This window comes from Callorhinus ursinus, unplaced genomic scaffold (assembly GCF_003265705.2).
Source record: "Callorhinus ursinus isolate GAN/ISIS: 27379988/994484 unplaced genomic scaffold, GSC_fseal_2.0 scaffold11, whole genome shotgun sequence".
In the NCBI taxonomy this organism is placed as follows: Eukaryota; Metazoa; Chordata; class Mammalia; order Carnivora; family Otariidae; genus Callorhinus; species Callorhinus ursinus.
This window is the reverse complement of record NW_027397073.1, coordinates 50,265,935-50,285,881: the sequence shown is the minus strand read 5'-3', so window position 1 is coordinate 50,285,881 and position 19,947 is coordinate 50,265,935. Positions and strand designations below refer to the sequence as shown.

Genomic DNA, 19,947 nt, shown 5'->3' with positions numbered 1-19,947 from the left:
TTTACAAATAATAATAAAGTTTATCAAGCATTGAGCCTCCCAAAGTATAGCAAGAAGTAATTTGCATATATTACTTTATTCGATCCTCAAAACTCTATGGTAGGTGCTAATGTTATTTTATTTTACAAATGGTGAAACTAAAGTATAGACAAGTTCAGCAGCTTGACTGAGTTTCCACAACCAGAAAGGACAACATCCTGGATGCCCCCTGGGCAAAACCGCCTGCTGAGAGCCAGCTCTCTGCCCCTTATTCCACTGCCTCCAGCATCAGCATCACAATCCCCTCCCTATCTCTGCATCTTCTCTTCCTTTGGGCCTCTCCCGGTCGCCTTTGCACAGTCCCACCCAGAACTCAGGCCTCCAACTCAGATTTCTAGTTATAACTGCTCGCTGCATTGAACATGGAGATTACTTTGGGTGACTGATGCCCTTCAACACACACTCTGGAGTGCAAGGGTACCATGAATCAGGCCGGCTATGCCCCGGGATGAGATGACAGAAGTGGAACTGAGTCCTGGAGGTTCCAAAGGGAGTCAGGTAAGTCGGAGTGCGGGGCACGTGCAGTAGACCCTCGTGCCTGAGGTGTGCTCTGAGGGTCTGCCGTCTCTGCCGCACAGAACTGAGAGGGTGTACGAACATGAGCCTCAGTGCTCAGCCGAGGAAGAGGGCATCCCAACTGAGGGAGAGTCTCCAGGGTAGGGGGCACACTTTGGATCACACAGAAGAGTAAGTAAAATTCACCCTTCTTCATTAAACTCCACACCAAATTCATTCTTGTTTGTTTAGTTAAATCAATTTAAAAAAAAACAAAACAAAACAGAATCTAACCTATGTGTTTTTGAAATATAGAGATGGGGGTAGGGGTGAGCCATAAATTTCCTCAAAACTGATATGTGTTTGGGATACAGTCCGTGAGCCCAGACAGAGAGGCAAAATGTTCCCAGAGGCATGTCACCAGATGAAATAGTTTGGGAGCAAGGGGACAAGAGAGGAGCATCTTTTCCTTCCATCTCCCTTTCTCCCTTTTCTGTCTTCAAATGCACTGACTGAATATGCTTACTTTTGGGGACTAGATTGAGGCCCAATCATGACATCTGCCCTCTTGAGAGAGAGAGAGAGAGATGAAAATGATATTTCATTTTATATCCACATTTCAGTTCAAGCTCACCCTTTGGTACAAAAGCGTCTAGGGCACTCAAAAACTCTTACTTGCTCTTGTTTCCGTTACCATGACAACAGGAATCTGCTCTGAATGGACGGGAAGGGTAGGGAAACAGATACGTTTCAACCTCCTTGAGAAATACTTCCTTGTTGATAACACGAGTTTCCAGTGTTACTGGCTCCTAAGCAGATGTAGGGACAGAAAACTTTTCCCTTCTTCCCTTCTAGGTTCTTTGGCGGGTCTAGTAAGTAAAGACATAAGACAGAGTAATAGGAGAAAAACAAATCCAATTTCATACTAATGGGAGCCCATAAAAATATGAGACTCAAAGAAGTGACCAAAGCAGGCAGCTTTTATACCATTTAAACAAGGAAACAATATTTGTGAAGAATTGACAAGACAAGACGAGGAGCTTGGGGTAGCAGATTAGTGAAGAAGTAACAAGGTTTGTTTATACAGCCTTCTCATCCCCATCTCTGGTGATAAGGATGCCTTCCCTGTATCAGGAGGGTATATTTCACACGGGAGATTTATTTCCTGCTTTTAGGGAAACAAAGGAGGGCCCTTCTTGCACCAGCTGTTTCCTTCCCTATTTTTTTTAATTGAAGTATAGTTGACATACAATGTTATATTAGTCCCAGGTGTACAAAATTCTATAGTGATTCAAAAATTCTATAGCACCAGCTGTTTCTTAAGTAAGTTTAATTCAAAATAATCAATATACCAAAGTGGCATATTTGGGGGCAGCATATTCTATTCTCCCTCACATATTAAGTGTCTAATAGAAGTGCCTTCAGGAACCTGATTCTCTGTAGGATCTAAGCTATGTGGCTAAGGAACAACCCATTCGATCCAATTCTTCTACCTGATGGAAGGCAGCAGGTGGGGCTCACAGAAAGCCCTCTTTCAACTCTCAACAGACCCAAGACACACAGGCCTGTGATTCTGTATGGACTCAGACACGTGCGCAGCCTGTGTTAGGAATGGCCACAGTCAAGGCTTGTTGGAAACAAAGCCAAGAGCCCTTTGTAGAGTCTGAATCCCTGGTTATAACTCGAAGGGAAAATAACAAAGCCCCTCTCCCAGCCACCCTCACAGCAGTTGTGCTTTGCACCTCATACCATTCAATATTTCTGAATCCTACTGTATACCCGACCCTCTGTACAATTATTAGGTCTAGCCACCTCAACATCTTTTTGAAATAGGTGCAATTATCCCCACTTTTCACCAGGGAAACCAATGCTCAAAGAAGTTAAAAAAAAAAAAAAAAACTTGTCCAGATTCACAGAGCCATCAAGGAAAGTCTAACCTTCACATTCACATAAGTAAAAAGAGGAGCCCGTCCTATGTTCTGCTGCAGTGCAGGAAGTGGGGGAAATGCTGAGCAGCCCCCTCACTGACTCACAACACACTAATCATCAGTGAACCAAAAGCTTGGTCCTTACTCCAAGTAGCTTGCGCACTGAGGCACTCAGACCATAGACAATATATATGATTACACATACATGATTGTATATAATATATATGTATGATTATAAGTTGTGATAAGCGTTGTTAAGGAAATGATGCCCTAAGAAAGAATTATGACCTCATCCTTATGAAAAATTCTGCCCTCTGGAGCCCTCTCCCTTGCAAAGCAAATGCAGAGCCTAATGGGCTAGGGAACAGCTGTGCACAGTGACTGAGAATATGAACTCACTCTCAGTCCACCATTTGAGATCCAGCTCTGCTACAACCTAATTGTATGACCTGGGACAAGCAACTTAAAATTCTGTGGGCCTCACCAAATGTAGAAATATGTGTAAAGCATGTAGCTGAACCTGGCATATAACATAAATACAAGTTTTCTCAATTATATTATTATTGGCATTATTTCCCCTCCCACCCACAACTGAAAGTCCTCCCAGATGTTGCCTGTGATGACAATGGGAAATGGTGACTTCTAGGGATTATGGAACTAAAGCCACGGAGTATCAGCTCAACTGGGTGAAAATGTCTACTTCCTCTGTCCACAATGACCCAGCTCCTTTCTCTCCTGTGTTCTCCATAAGCTGATGCAGCAAATGCTGTCAATGACCCACTTCCATGTCCTCAAATCCCTTCACCATTCACGCTCACTGGCTCCTAGCGCACTCCTTCTGGTGATCTGCCCTCCAGCTCTCTGAACCCAAATTTATGCCCCCCTGGGGACAGCCCTATCCCATGCATGACTGACACGTGCAGAGGATAAAAGGATAAAACTCTGCTTCTCTACAGCCTGATGGAGATAACTTGAATGAGTGCTCTCCTTTGTAGAACTTTGCTTCATACTACACACACTCTACCCCTTTCAAATCACACTTCACAACCCCCTATCAGGGGATCCTACTAAGTAAATGGCTTTCACAAATATCCTCTTCTTAAGGTCTGCTTCTGAAAAACCAACCTAAGACAGGCTAGTGTTAATTGGCTTAAGCACCTACTTTAAAAGCATAGTTAGAAATAAAACACTCGAGTAAGAAATGTTTTAGTCTTAGCAAGGCTTGACACACAACTTTTAGTATTCTCTGAGAACTGGAGAGAGTAGCAATGGGCATTTTGTCCTTCAGTATGAAAGATAGAAGACTATTAGAGTCAAGAAGTGTAAACACAGTGGTGCATTTTGGAACAAGATGCACCTTCTGGGCAGCAATCACTCCTGAGTTAGAGTCATCAGATTTTCCATTGTTGCTTGTTCCCAAATGAAATGTTTCCTAAACAAAATTCAGAATGTGCCAGAACAAGCAAGGATGCTCAAAATTACAGAGATTGCAACTTTTTAAGTGAAATACAACTAGCAGGAGTAAAATACTCACTATTTGAATGTTTAATGGAATCCTATCTAAAAGAATCTCTTTATCCCTAGAGCTTAATTGTCTAAATATGTAACTTGTAGTCATGCAACAATGGTGTCCACTATTTCAGGGTGCTTTTCATTAGATTAAAATGTACCTAAGCTTTCATTTAAGAAAAAAATTCAGCTCTAATTGGAAATTATTTTGAGGACTAGCATCCTTTGTCATGACTTTTGCTGTATGGTCTTAGATCTGAAATTTTTTATATTATGGTCATAGCATTCAGAGTTTAGAGTTCATCTAGACTTATTTTTCTTTCTAGTGTTCTACATTTCCAGTTTTTCCACAATGGGTATATGGATATATATAAGATATTTTTACATATATGTATATATGGATATGCATATCCTTATGTGCTTTGTGTGTATATATAAATATATACATATGTATGTGCAAACATATGAAGAGAAAGATTACTTTTATAAGTTGAAGTTTTTTAAACTGGACCAATTTCAAATGTATGGACACTTAAAGAAGTTTAAATTAGAATAATGTAACAGTTTTGCTTATATATTATCAAAGTATTTTTTCAGTAATAAGAGTTATTGCTGAAGGTGGGGATATAAACTCATATAGTCCTTTGAAACAGTTTAGCAGGAGCCGTTAAAGTTTGTAATCCACTAGATTTATGCATATAAAACTGAAATAAATAAAAAGCTTTGTACACAAATATGCACTTTTTTGATAACATTTAGTAGGTTGTCTATCTTCTATTAAACTTAACATATTTATAGAGGACAATACAATTCAATAAATTTCACAAACTGAACCTACCGATGAAACCATCACCCAAAAAAGAAGCAGACTATTACCACCACCCCAGAACATAGAATTATTTTAAAGTAGAAATAAATTAATGTCCAACAATAGAGAAAAACTTAAGATGGGATGAACAAGGCAAATGTTAAGCAATTTAAGCAAAGCCATCTAGAAATCCCAAAGGCAACAAGACAAAGCAGTAAATATGAAGATCCCTGTAGACACTGTCACAAACTTGCAAGAGCTGTATTATGGTGGTGTGGCCAAGGCAATGGGAAATTGTGCTAAGTGGTGTTTATGAAGAATACTCGGGAGAATCACAACAGCCAAGGCTCTGAGTAAAAGTTCTGCTTGGGTCATGTCAGGCCTTGCCTGAAGGTTCTGTAAATGAGGTCTAAGTTGACATACAATCTAAACCAAATGCTGAAAGTGAGTAGGTAATCACAGAGGGGAGAAGCAGATAGGGGTGACAGTCTCACTGAGGATGGAAAATATGGAAATAAATCCTCTATGCTGAGAAAAGATGGAGTTCACCATTTTGAATCATAGAGTGAACATTAACATCAAATCAGATTATAGCCAAAGCCTAATGAGAGAGCCAAGCTTAACCAATTGGTGTAACCAGCAATTACCATCTGGTTTATGACTAAGCACAGCTAAATTAAGCATGAGCATGAGATACAGACCAAGAACAAGTAGAATAGTTTCAGAAGCCAGAGCAAAGAAGCCTAGGTAATGTAACAGTAACATTCCAACAAACCAAACCTAGTGCTCCTTGAAGCTAGGATGGCATGGACCTTTCTCACACACATGTCCAGGCTTTAGGGGGAAATGAGAGAACCAGGTAATAACATCCATAGAGACAGTCCAGGTTTCACAGAAACCCTTAGAGAAAAGGGTAAGCTATGTGTGACAGAGCTAGCTCCAGGCCTTCCACAGGACCAAGGTCAAACCAAAGTCATTGCAGTTGGGGGTCTCTTAGGCTGGGTAAAGACAGAACTAGTTTATTTCATAGATTCATTCTTTCTTTCAACAAATAGTTACTGAGTCCGTATTAAGTGCCAGGCACTGTGCTATCTAAAAGATATGTCACTGAGAAAAATTCAGACAGGTCCTGGCCGGAAGGGGCTATCACCTAAACCGTGATAAGGAGAGACATGTTTACCTGCAAGCCAATGAAGCTGCAGTTTCAGACTGAATTTCAAGGCCTGCACCTAATTTTTTTTTCGTAATTTTGTATTCTTTGGGTCACAAAACCTGGCCCCACTTCTGTTGATGAGTCCCATGAAAAGGCCAGATTTCTATGACAGCATCTCTCATGCTTCATTATACACGTTTATTTGCATAGTTGTCTTTTCCCCTTAACGTTAGAGCCATTTCTAATTTATCTTTGTGTCTCTGATATTCAATGCAGATGTTAAATAAGTGAATAGACTTTACTGAACTTTTAGTTATCCCTATACTAATCAATGGCTTTTATGCTTCTGAATATTATTTGTTCCCTTTTTGCTTTCCCTCAGTAAAGGTCCTTTTGAAAATTCCAATCTTACCAGGCTTGAACAAGTGAGAAATCGTTGACTCCTGTTCAGACCAAGGAGCCAAGAAAAGGAGCAGCTTTTTGTGGTCAAGTGAGGTAGCAACAGTCAGTTGCAGGTAGAAAATCTGTGAAGCATGTAGTTGCTGAGTCAATTAAGGAATTGAAGTTCCTGGAACAACCCCCCTCCTCAGACGAGTGATTCTCCAGCATGCTCACCTGGAGAGCTTGTTAAAACACAGATGGGTGGGGCCTACACCACGGTATATTGTAGGGTAGGAAAACTTTTCTCTTCTTCCCTTCTAAGTTCTTTGGCTGGTCTAATAATTAAATTGACATAAGACAGAGTAACAAGAGAAAAACAAATTTAATTTGCCCATAAAAATATGACAGTCCAAGAAGTGACCAAAGCAGGCAGCTTTTATACCTTTTAGACAAACAGTAAATTGGTGAAGAATTGACAAGACAAAGGAGTTGGGGCTTAGGGTAGCAGATTAGTGAAGAAATAACAAGGTTTGTTTATACAGCCTTCTTAGCCCTGAATTCCCCATCTCTGGTGATAAGAATGCCTTCTACCCTTCTGGCACAGGGAGGGTATCTTTCACATGGAAGATTTATTTCCTTCTTCCAGGGGGACAAAGGAGATCAGAGTATCTTTCTTGTAGTAGCTGTTTCTTAAGTAAATTTAATTCAAAATAATTAGTTTGCCAAAGTGGCCTATTTTAGGGTGGCATCTTCTGCTCCCCTTCAGCATGAGACTTATTGTGAAAAGGTATGCAGGTCACAAGTCTTGACCTATACTTCACCTTGCCAGAAACAAGAGTATCAGAATCCTCTTTTGGAAAATCTTAAGAAGCATTTAGAGAGAACTTTAAGAATCTTAAAATGTCATGGACTCCAGATTCCCTCCCTTTGCAACATCCATTCAGCATCCCATGGAGCAATTTCAGTTGGCAACCTTTCAGCATTTAAATGGCTCCAGTTATAAAATCCAAAGAGACTCACTTAGGCCTTGCTGCACACACACCATGTTCTACACACTGCTCTACACACACCACATCCCCAAGCCTCGGCACCTGTCAGTGACTGCCTGGAATAGCCACCCCTACCCCTCTAGCTTCATCCCTCCTTCCTGTTTCCACAGTAAGGTTTTTATCTATACCTCTCTTATTATATTTATCTCCCTGCATGACAATTATTTGCATTCCCATCTTCCTCCCAGAATAATATGAGCTCCTTGAGGGTAATTTCTCTCCCTCTGGCCCTAGTACCTAGTCCATAGAGTAAATGAGAGGTTTTTGAATGAATGTAGGTAATGTATTATTCAAATCGTTGACTCCTCCCTTTGGAGGCAAAAAAATTTCTTACACTTCCCAATTGTCTCCCCATTTCCACATCTAATTGCTGGAAGCCTTTACCTTTGTCATAATTTAAAGGTAAAAATCAACTCAGTAGTATCTACCATGAATTGCAAAACAACGAAACCAAGCCCAAACGGTTTAAAACGACGTCCCAAAATAGAACCTAAAACAGAGAGCTATATTAAGTGAACTAATTAAATAAGGAAAATGAGAATCTTGCTATTGCATTACAAGTTCCTAGTTTTACCTAAATGAATGATAAAAGAAAGTGTGGAAGAGCAAAATGACTTCACAGTAAAACTCTAAGCCCCAGAAGATCCTAGCATTCCTTCTATTCTAAACTTAGCTCAGCCACTGGCCCACCATGTGAATGAGTCACTGTTCTTCCTTGACTTAAATCATGCCTCTTATAAAACTTGTTAAAGAAAGACGTCACTGCAAATTAGATGTTGTAGCTAAGTTTAGCCACCCTTAGGACATAAATATTATAACTTATGTGAGTTCAATCATTTTTGTTTCATGACTTATATTTGGGCATGTGCTTAAATATATGTTTTTATACATGCTGTAGCTAAAGATACACCTTATGCATAGACATAGATTTTATATTTATATATATAATATTAATACAATATACATGCAAATATCCACAGAAAGCACCTTGCACAGAAACATCCTTGAGCTATTTTAAAAGGCAGCATTATTTCACTGACAAGTGTTCAGAATTTAGTTCTCTGATTTGCCCCCAGCCTAACCTCTGAATTGAGTATTCTCAGAGAGGCTATGTGAGTGTGTAAGTATGCATGTTAGGGAGGGAGACCCTGTCCCTGGCTCCTCAGATAATGCCATTCATAGTGTAACTTGGGGATTCCTGGGGTCCCTCTACCAGAAATACACCCCTACAAGCTTGTCAGAAGGCTGAGGTTCCAGTTATCACCAGCATGACCTTTATTCTTTAATGGGCCTTCTTAAAGATGAAGGTGTTTTCATGGATTAGGACAATGTGTTATCTCATAAAGGATGCACATTTAAAATCTGAGTGACTGGAGAAGTTAGTTTATCTGACCAACCCACTACCACCCACTGTTGCCATCTCTTCGAGATTAGGATTCTGAAAGAATGAGGAAAAGGAAAGCTGCATACGGAGACTTGAGAAGCCCCAAATATTACTTGGGAGGGGGAAGACAGAAACCTGAATAGTCCAGCAGCTACATGAGGGTCCAGCATGAAGGAGCAGGGAGCAGAGAAGAGGAACAGGGACACCAGAAATCAGGTGAGTATCAACAAAAAGCTAACCCTGACTAGTGGCCAAGACTGACTGCTGCATGAGAAGCTGTAATTTAGAGAGAACTTTCTCATGTCATGTGAATCTCATAAAATCCCAGTGAAGTAGGTATTGTTATGTTCATCCTCGTTTTATAGAGGAAGAACGTGAGATTTAGTAACTGAGTCACTCACCCATAGTCACTCAACTAGGAAATGGCAGAACCAGGCTGCAAACCATGGTCTTTAAAATCCAGCCAGTCTTGTTACATCTTTCTGCCTACCTGTGTCAGGCCAAGCACTGGGGGATTCTGTCCCTTCCAACATGCACAGATGTGGTTATACTGCATTACTTGGTTTCCACTTACTATGGTCAGAACTGGCCCGAGCTCCCTAGCAATAGTCAACAGGCTTCTCTAATATATCGGGGAAGCCAGTGTCCCTGCAAACATAAGGCAAATGGCTAAAGAAGAAACTTAAAAGGGAGGCAAATATTAAGCGAGGTAAGGAAGGTATCCCAACCCCCCTAATCCAAGAGTGAATGTTGCTAACATCATCTTGTGGGGTCAAAGGAAGATCTGAGACCAGGGAATACAGATTCTGGGAGAAGCCTCCACTATCTAACCCATGTGATCATCTAGCCTGTCCATGAACAGGAAAAAAGAAGCATTCTTCAATTTTCTTAGGAGACTCATTCCCTTGTTCAGTCATCTTTCCTTTTAAAAAAGCATTCTTTTGTATCTAATTTAAATGTTTTCCACTAGCTTTCTTAGGTCTGTTCAAGAAGAGATTATCAGTGCCATTTAAGTATATATTTAATACTTCAAAACTTACTAAGAATCCCTTCAGTATTTCCTCTCCAGTAAAACAGCCACAACTCCTTTAATAGCTCTTTGTAAAGCATAAGTCCTATTTTTCATGCCTTTAATCAATTCCATTGCTCATCTGTGGTCCCTTTCCAATTTTACCACACACACCTTAAGATGTGAAGACCAAAACACAGTACCTTGCAGGCAATACTCTAAGGAATAGACCAATAAAAGGCTGGTTTCCTAGCTCCTGAAAGATCACAAAATAAGAGCCAGTGTAATGTTCATGCCCAAATATCACATAAATAACAGAACTGCCTTGCTGATTCATTGAACATGCATTCCACTTGCTGCTACTCCCCTGGGACCATGCCCTCCCTCCTCAGCTGTATCCCAGTGGTCCATGTTGAGTACTCCTGCACATTACTCTATCCTGACCCTTCCTGAGCAGCACCGCTAGAGAGGAGAGAGCCACAGCAGCTCACAAGTTTAAAATATGATAATAGCAGCCACTCCTCATTATCACAGATGACTGGAAAGTCACAGAATTTTAGAACAAAAGGAATGTTCACCACCACACAAGAAAGAAAGAATTCATCGTATATGTAGGCGCTCAGTGAAGCCTCTACAGGTACAAATAGCCTAACAGCATTTGTAGGTGATTTATACACTTAGGTCTGTCTATATAAAAGGAAGCATTATCCTCATTCACCAGCTCACAGGTTTGATCAGCAAAGTGACCGAAATTGAGAAAGCCAGAAGTAACCAGAGCTTGTTAGAAGATCTATCACAGTTGGACTAGCATTCACTTAGCCAGTTTTCTCTCTTGTTTTCCCTTTCCACTTTCATATTTAACCAAGCTATTTGTTCCTCACAAAGGGGAACTGCTGCAACCTGAACTTTCCCATTTTTCTCCCTGAAGCAAAACAAAGATTGTGTAAGTAAAAGACCCAGAAACATTCTAATCAGGAATCTCATCAACAACTAAGATTCAGGCAAACAAGAAAACAGATTCCAGAGTCAGCAAAGAGCCTACTGATGTTGCTAGAGACATTGCTAGCACATGTAATTCAAGCTTTAACTTTTAACAGAGATGTCCTCATAGCTGAATGCCCCAGGCCTCTCTGCCTGGAGGAGCTGAGGCCCTATGGCAAATATTTATTCAGTCTCACAGCATCCTTTTCAGAGTGGTATCTTTCTACTCTATTGATGGCATGCAACCCTATAGAGGCTGACTGAGGCAGCACCAATGTGCCCCTTACTCTCACAGAGCATACAGCATGGGGCCTGGACCATTTCACATTCTCCCAGAATGAGTCCAGTTCTCGGGAATGCCTGCATTGATGCCTGCATTGCCAGCTGGGTAAGGTAAGGTGGTCATTTCAATAGAGAGTAGACTGTAAAACCAGTAAAATTATTCTATGCTATTCATTTTAATAGGTGAACTCTATTTCCAAAAAAATGCAGTGTTATTTATTAGTGATATTCAGACCAATTAAAACAATGAAGATAAGGGGTGTTTGCACTCCTCTGTTCAATGCAACATTATTCAAAATAGCCTAGAAATGGAAACAACCTAAATGTCCACTGATGGATAAACAAATAAAGAAAATGGGGTACATACATACACACTGGACTATTATTCAGTCATAAAAAAGAAGGAAATCCTATCATATGCTACCTGTATGAACCTTGAGGACATTATACTAAGCGAATAAGCCAGTCAAGGAAGGATAAATACTGCATGATTCCACTTATATGAGGTATCTAAAGTAGTCAAACTCACCAAATCAAAGAGTAGAATGGTGGTTACCCTGGGGCTGGTGCAAGGGGCGAATGGGGAATCACTGTTCAATGGGTATAGAGTTTCAGACATGCAAAGTGAAAAGGTTCTAGAGATCTGCTGTACAATTTTGTGTTTATAGTAAGCAATTAAAAATTTAAGAGGGTAGTGCTCACTTCGGCAGCACATATACTAAAATTGGAACAATACAGAGAAGATTAGCATGGCCCCTGCTCAAGGATGACACGCAAATTTGTGCAGTCCATATTAAAAAAATAAAATTAAGAGGGAAGATCCAATACTTTTTTACCACAATAAAAAAAAATCTATTCCCCTCTACTTCACTGTAAATGACAAACTGAATTGACAATAAAATTAAATGCATATCAAAATAACACACATACACACAATAAGAATAGAGCATTTAAGAACAAATAAAGACAGGGTTCTGGGGTAGGCTCTAGTGATGCCTACCGTACTCAGCCTGCCTAGATCTAGAACCAGGGCCACGTTTATGACCTTACAACAATACAGTCACATTGGACCCTGAGCTCATAACAGACCTGCACTTGGTTTAATACTCTGCTGTTGTTGCCTAGAAATTCTTAATGATTTTCTTTAGAAAGGGCTCCACATTTTCATTTTGTCTAGGTCCCACATAATATGTAGCTGGTCCTGCTCCGAACTGATTGTATCTGTTCAGACTGGCCATCCTCACATACTTCATTCCATGTGCCTGGAAACTGGTGTTGTCCGGTCATTATGCACAAGGGTCAAAGGGTTATAAAATAAGAAAATACATTAGGATATTAGACACAGGTAGCTTGCTTGCTAAAGGTAATTTCTGTAACCATATAAGTAATTAAGCTGGGGTATGGAGTATTTTAGTTGGGAGTCAAAGAGATTTGGAAATCTACGACTTTGGTCTTCCCTCTGCCTAACAAGACCTACCCCTGAGCAGGCAACTGACCAAGGCTACCCTCCCAAGCACATTCCCAAGGAACTGGAAGGCCTGGGGAATCATGCTCATCAAATCTCCTCCAGCCTGATATTTTCTGATATCCTTTGCTAAAAAGAGATCCTTTCTGCTTATCACAGTAATGACAGAATATGGTAGGTGTCCAAGTGCTCATTTTCACCAAGTTTCCAGCCCAGTTCTCTGAAGGATTTCTTCAGGGTCATCTAAAGGAACCAGAAAGAATAGATATTTTTAGAGACTTGATTTGAATATTCTTGCAACAATTGGGTGATCAAGTTGCCTACAGTTTTTAGATCACTTGAATGAAAAGCAAAAGTAAGCCTAAAGTCTAAATGACTCTAGTCTACACAGAGATAATTTGTTTAGAATGACTACAAATTAGTTATCTCAGGGTATAATCAGACAAACCCTTACTTCATAAATTTGTTTATTTTTTCCCTTCTATGGTAGGATGCCTGTCACAGTAACGTCATGGACTCATTAAAATGGATTTGTTAACTTTAAACTGTTTTTTAAAAAAGGCACTCTCCCTTACTACATCTCAAAGATCCTTGTAAGAAAAGCAGGACCTCTCCCCATTACCAGTAATAATAGAGAAAAACATGTACTGATTAGATTTATGGGAATCTAGAAGCCTTGCTTTGGCAGTTTCAATATCCTTTTCAACAGCCTTTCTACTAAGATGTCTAGCAATCAGCAAATTGAACTGGTTCACATTTTTGTTTCTTCTCCTTCCCTCTCTCTAATTGAAGTGCAATAAATAATCTCATGATCAGAACATAGAATCTGCAAATGGGATCATCAGCTCCTTCCATAATTATGAAAGTTATATGAGCAAGATGTGCCCCTTGCAAAATCACAATCCCAAGATAGCTTCCATCTAATTAATACTAAAAGCATCCTTTATTTCCCCAGCTCACTGTAGGACCAAGCATCTCGTTTCCACAGGCAAGAAAGGATATGACAGTAAAGAAGTCAGACTGCCTTCCTCTGATGATCCCTTTTTACACTCAAAGTGAAATAGCCAGAAGAGATCTTAGCAGGGGATCATCCAAGAATTTCTGCATCTACAGGCCAGATGGAAAATTCCCAACCACTTAAGAAAGTCTCATGTCTATTGTTTGAATGCTTTTTTTTCCCCCCATTTCTCATCAAAGCTTACATTTTGGAGACACACAAGTCAATGCACAAGGTCAAATATACTTGGGGCCTTTGAGCAACTACAAAGAACTGGACTCTAAATTGGAGACCTATGTTTTCCTAGAAAACAAGTTCATATTCATTTAACCAATCTACAACTTTTAGTGACCACCTACTATGTGCAAGTTCTGTGTTACTGTTCCCATCTGTCGCCTGAGAGCATAAGATTTATCACATACTTGGATCAGAAGACAAGAAAAACAGGGGAAAACAGTCCTACAGAACTCAGACAACCTCAGGACAGAGACACTTTGGGAATTCAAAGGAGTAAGCTTTGACTCTTCGTTCAAAAGACATTTGTTGCTACCCAAATCCTTCGTAATATCTGACAAAAATCCTTCATGTTATAACTTATTTTTTCCTGTTTTCTATATGGAAAATAATTGTTCACCAACTTCCACAGGATTAATTCCAAGTCAACAAATAGTGATTGAAACTACATTATATGCCAGAAACTACAAGCCCTAAGGATTGGAAGTTGAATAATTATGGTCCTTGGGTTCTCAGCCTATCAGCAAAAGACATATGTGCAATTAAATACTAAACTAGTAGTATGACAAAATGCAGCAAGAAAACAGAGAAAGGAGCTGGTCCTTCCTTGAAAGATCAGTAGCATTTCACCATGAAAAAAAAAAAAGAATAGAAGAGCATTCCAAGGAGAAGGAGCCATAAATAGAAGGTGATAGATGAGAAGAGAAAGGTAGATTGGGGAGGAAATTATTAAAGACATTTCAAAGTCTCTGGACTCCAACCAATAGGTTACAGGAAGTCATAAAAATTTTTTTAAGCCAGCATAAGGAAGTAACACGACCAGAGTCTTGTTTTAGATAGATCATTTTGGAGGCAGAGAAGAATGACTAGGAAGAGTAATTAGAGCCAAAGTGTTAGGAGGCTATTGCAAAAACAGCAAAAGATTGTGTGAATATGGACCTTTGCAGAAAATAGGATTGGAAAATTCATTAAGACTTAGAGGCCAATTAAATGAATGAGTAAAGAGGAAGAAAGGGAAGAAGAATACTCTGAGGTATTTAGACTGGGTAGCATGGTGGATAACGATGCCAGAAACAGAGAAGAGGAATAAATGTGGATAATGATTTCATTGGGAATATACTGAACTTGAGGTACCCATTGGACATCGAATGAATATGTCAGTTGGACATCTGAGTTCACTCACAAGAGCTGTGCAATTGAGAGCCATCAAACCATCACAGATAAGCTCATGCAAGGTAAAAGTATATTTTACCTATACTATAGTATAGGTGAAAAGTATAAAATATAGGAAAAAGGAGGAAGAACAGAACTTGAGGCCATCCACATTTAAGAAGGAAGAAGAGGCAACATAAAAAGACTGGGAAAAGAAGCAGAAAGGTATGGGAGCAGGAGGGAAAACCAGTAGATACAAGTCCTTGAAACCAAGTGAAAAGAAATTTTAATGAATGAAGGAGGTGATAGATAACATGGGGACTGCAGAGGTATTTCAGAAAATATGGGACAATTTGATACAAAGAAATTTCAGTAAAATTTTGGTGGACACACAGATGGCAAGAAATTGAGATAGGAACTTGAAGTGAAAAAACATTTAGTGGTAAAGGGAAAGAAACTGAGGTAGTTTTGTTTTTCTTTGTTTCTACAAAGTGGGAGGCAAAGTTAACAATGAAGTTAGAGGGCAAGATGAATTGAAGATCTTGAAGAATAAAAAGAACAAGTACAGGAAATGGAAAAAAGAACTGATTAGAAATGAATGCATTATAGATCCAACAGACATAGGTAATCATAAATTTATAAGCAGGGCTGGATCAAAACAGACGTAAGATTTTTCCAACAGCCCTCAGCAACCAGGAGAAAGCACATGGTTGAGTTGATCCAAGTTTGAGAAGTGTTAAGGTGAGTGTAGAAGAAATGGTCAGAGAATGAAAGCATTTAGGGTCTCAGGGAGGGTCGTTAAACTGATCCAAGGTGGGTGAGGAAATAGTGAAGGGAGAAAGAGGCAGGTAGCTTATGAAAACGAAGGATAGAATGTCAGAAAACTGGAGTGAGTCTCTATTGAGTTTTGTCTTTTTTTTTTTAAGACTTTGTTTTTTAGAGCAGTTTTAGATTTACAACAAAACTGAGAGGAAGGTACAGAGATTTCCTATACACACATAGCCTCTCCCATTATCAACATTACTCACCAGAATGGTACAATTTTTACCAAGAATGGATCTACTTTGACTCACCCAAAGCCCATAGTTTACCTTAAGACAACTCTTGGTGTTGTACATTCTATGGGTTTAGACAAAAATAAAATGGTATACCCATTATTATCCATATTATAATATACAGAGTTTTTTCACTACCCTGAAAATCCCCTGTGCTCTGCCTATTCAACTCTCCTGTCCCTATTCCACCCCATTCGCAACCCCACCTGCCATCCCTGGCAACTACTGATCATTTTACTGTCTCCAAAGTTTTGCCTTTTCTAAAATGTCATATAGTTGGAATCATGCAGTTTGAAGCCTTCTCAGATTGGCTTCTTCCACATAGTAATATGCATTTACATTTTGCCCATATCTCTTCATGGCTTGATAGTTCATTTATTTTTAATACTGAATATTCCATTGCATGGATGTACTATAGTTTATTTATCCATTCACCTACTGAAGGACATCTTGGTTCTTCCAAATTTTGGCAATTATGAACAAAGCTGCTCTAAACATCCATGGACAGCTTTCTGTGTAGATCTAAATCCAGCCTGACTGTTGGATCTTACAGTAAGAGTATGTTTAGTTTGTAAGAAACAACCAAACTGTCTTCCAAAGTGGCTCTCTGCTGTGTTTTATTGTAAGGTTCATGGGTGTAGGCAATTGCAGGAATGATAGGATAGTAGTTTGTACTCAGAAAGCAGAGCTTTTTAAAAATTTCAGAGTAGAGCACTTCTAAGGCACTAGTGGTTCAAAGAAGTAGCATAGTTGGTAGCATAGGATGGGGAGGTCTCCTCAAAGCATAGTTCTTACTGTAGTCAAAAAAAAGTTATTAGGGTTCACTTCCAGGCATTTTATAATTTTTAAATATTAGAACATTAGAGTAGAATTTTAGCAGAGAATGTGAAGTCTTGAGGCACCGGAATTTGTAACACTTCCTGTTGGCTGGAACCTCTGCAGACCAGTTTTAATACCCTCTTCTGAGCTCTGAAGAAAAGATAATGAACCAGCTTGAGTTGGATTTTCCATTACTTGGAACATGGTCCTAACTGAGATTACAAAAAATAAAACAAACAAACAACAACAAAAACTGGCTTAAGCAAGAAGGGGATTTATTGGCTTATATCACAAGAACAGTCCAGTAGTAGTTCAGGCTTAAGTGTTGGTTTGATTCAAGGGCTCAATGATGTTGTCAAGGACATGTTTCTTCCGTCACTCTTCTCTGTCTTTCCTGGTATCATCTCCACTGTAGGGCTGGCTTCTTATATGGTGTGTTACATTATATACTACACCACCCAGAAGGAAAGTAAAACTTCTTTCCCAGAAGAAAAACTTCCAGCAAAAATTTCAGGAAAAAGAAATTCTTCTCTAATCTCACTATCCTAAAATAGATCACATGGCAAGTCCTGAATTGTGGTCAGGAGTACAATTATCCTGATTAGTTATATCTAGAAGTTATATCTAGAGTTAGTGTCCCATAAAAGCCAAGAGGGACATGTGATCAATAGAGCAAAAATCAGAGTAGTTAATAAGAGAAGGAGAAATGTGCACAGACACATTTCATATTGTCTATTTTCTTTTAGGTTTATAGGTAATATTCCTCCCTGAATTAGGATTCTGTAATGTATAGCAAAGATATAGCCAAGAAGAAAATAAATTTAGACCAGATAATACCATCCATTGTTGTTAAAAATATTTTTCATTATATCCTCTTTCCTGTCTATGAACTCATGTTCAAATCACATCTCTGTTGATGGGAGAAGTTTCCTTGGCAGCTGCAGAAAACTACTCTGTAAATTATCATTTTTAAGAGCAGTCCAGTTCCCAGTCTGTGTCTCAAGAAATCCCCTTTTCTTTTATTCTAGGAAAAGGTATTACTGTCTTGAGGCATAAGGTAAATTCTTTTTGGTATGAAAATACAATCCTTCTTTTCTTTATCAGAATGAAAAAATAAATGCCTAGAGCTTGAGTCTTTTGCAGTCTTTTGCCTATATGTGAATTTAAAGTTCATTTTATCTTATGGCAGGAACACATCTAATTACTTTGGCATTCTTTTCTATATAGCTCTTCCTGGAGGGAGATCTAGTTTCATTTACGATGAACACTTAATTAGTAAGTTAATTTCACTTCCTATATATGCTTTGTAGCTGTCCTATTAGAGTAAGGGGGAGATGCCATGGTGAATTCTTTTTTTTTTTTTTAAGATTTTATTTATTTGAGAGAGAGAGAATGAGAGATAGAGAGCACGAGAGGGAAGAGGGTCAGAGGGAGAAGCAGACTCCCCGCTGAGCAGGGAGCCCGATGTGGGACTCGATCCCGGGACTCCAGGATCATGACCTGAGCCGAAGGCAGTCGCTTAACCAACTGAGCCACCCAGGCGCCCGCCATGGTGAATTCTTAAGTCCTCTGGTTGTTTCAGTCACTCAAAGAGATATTTACTATGTTCCCAGAAATATGTTGGCATTAAAGTGCAATGCACTGGCCATGGCCTCCAGGAGTTCATCTAGCTGGGAAGACAGCCATGAGCTTATAAAACAGTTAAGAAACAAAGCAGAGCAGTGTGAAATTAGAGATCAGAAGTAGTACTACAGGGTGCCTGGGTGGCTCAGTTGGTTAAGCAACTGCCTTCGGCTCAGATCATGATCCCAGGGTCCTGGGATTGAGTCCCACATCAGGCTCCCCCTGCTCTGCCGGGAGCCTGCTTCTCCCTCGGCCAGCCACTCCCACTGCTTGTGCTCTCTCTATCAAATAAATAAATAAATAAAATCTTTAAAAAAAAAAAAGTAGTACTACAGAGAGTGAGGGTCACAGGAGAACAGTGCATGGGTGGACATGGGAGGAATGAAGCTATGGTCACTCTGAGAGGCTGAGGAAGAGCCCTAGAAAAAGAGGACTTGAGCTGGACCTTACAGAATATTTAGATGGGGTAGACAGAGAAAAGACAATGGGGCATAGAGGGATGGTCCGGAGATTAAAAGGAGCATTAGCATTTCAAAGACTGATATGAATCCATCCTCCCAAAGAGGAAGGACTGAGTTGGGGGACAGTGGGAATGACTACACTGGGCTGCCCAGTTACAAACCAATGGGCAGCAGCAAGAGGAGAAGGCACCTCCCTTCATCAAAAAAGGTTGCAATGTAAGAGAAGAGTTCGGACTTGATCTTAGTTCCCAATCTTGTAACCATGTGAACAGTAGGGTTGAGTCTGAGGTCATAGCGGGGCATCCAACGGAAATCCTCTTGTAAACAGTAGTGGGGATACATTCAAGCCAAATTTGGGTATGATGCAATCCGAAGTTGACTTCTGGATCTGCAGACTTACTGCCAGATGGCTGCACGGTTTCTCTCAGTAATTTCATTCATCTCTTGGTCATGTGATTGGATTTTTTGGACTCTACTTATAGGATCACTCTCCTTCCAGAAGCCCTTTTGACAGAGATGTCCAACCAGAATATATAAGTAAAATAATGCTAACTATAGCTTTAATAACCTACAGGAAATACTGCAATTTTTCAAAGAACCTAATGTCCATCCTGGGAGAATACAGCTTATTGATATATTTATTACTGTGTATAGGTAGCATGACTTGCTTATTTAACATGAAAAAAAAAAACACCCAGTCTCAGCATGCATATATGCATATGTATGTCACCAAATTCTAAATCTAGGTGGTCTCAAATTTAGGGCCCATTAATCTAAGGTTTTCACTTAAAACACAGATTCACGTGTCCTGGTGGAGACCTGCAATCTACATTAATAAGGATCTTGTAGCAGAAGAATATTCTTTGGAAAAATACTACCTTAACTCCCAGGTGTTAGTTAAGCTCTCTCAACCAGTGTGCCTGGTTTTAGATGTTCAATAAATATTTACTGTATTGTATTAATGTATTCCCAGACCTAATAGCAACAAGGCACACTTCTTGGCTACCTAAATGTATCAAGCCTTCCAAGGGTAAACTATCATTTGATTGATCCCACATAAGAGAATATAGCAAGGTGCTATATACATGAACTTCACTTGAAGTCAGCCAATCTGGGGTTTATC

General features: G+C 39.6%; 1 non-coding gene across 1 annotated transcript; it reads left to right on the top strand.

Annotated features, from left to right (window-relative positions):
• Nucleotides 1-11,712: 11,712 nt before the first annotated feature.
• Nucleotides 11,713-11,816, top strand: LOC112835405 (U6 spliceosomal RNA). Its single transcript, XR_003211213.1, has one exon. It is a non-coding gene; the product is annotated as a U6 spliceosomal RNA (small nuclear RNA).
• The last annotated feature ends 8,131 nt before the right edge of the window (nucleotides 11,817-19,947 follow it).